A 670-nucleotide genomic window follows, 5' to 3' on the forward strand; every position below is an offset into this window, starting at 1 on the left:
TCACCAGCATTTCCGGGAGGAATGCCCCTCCCTGAGCGCCAACTTCCTGGGCAAAACCCACCAACAGCCACAAATGAGTGCGGGAAACAATCCCCGTGTTCCCGAGTTCCAATCCCTCTTCCCTCTGCTGTCCAAGTAACACTCCCTGAGCGGCTGCTCTCTAGAACACTCCCTCCCATGAAATACTGGCTCCATCTCTCTCCCTCCCTCCCTCTCTCTCTCTCTCTCTCTCTCTCTAGGATTTTGCCATAGGGCACGCATGCTTGCCAGAGAGACAGTGAGAGGGAAAGTGAGAAATCACTCCCCAGAGGGGAACGCCCACACCACACCTCTTCTCCATTCTTGTGGGATTTTTAGGCTCACACATACATGCACCCACATGATTTTTCAAACTGCCAAGTCCAGGATTTGAACCTTGGTCGACCATATGGGAGTCCAGCACCTTAACCACTACTCCACCTGCCGGTTCCCTGGCTCCATCTCTTAAGAAAACTCCTGGTGGGGGGCAGCAGATAGCATAGCAGTTACGTCGCTGGACTTCCACATGGCTGACTGTGGTTCAAGTCCTGGACCCAGTTACTTGAAACTCACGCTGGATGAGTGCATGCCTGAGATCCCAGGAGGAGAATGAAGGAGAAGGGATTGTGGCATGGCCATCCCCCATGGGGGG

The sequence above is a fragment of the Tupaia chinensis genome, unplaced genomic scaffold, assembly GCF_000334495.1.
Source record: "Tupaia chinensis unplaced genomic scaffold, TupChi_1.0 Scaffold000628_1, whole genome shotgun sequence".
Classification (NCBI taxonomy): Eukaryota; Metazoa; Chordata; class Mammalia; order Scandentia; family Tupaiidae; genus Tupaia; species Tupaia belangeri.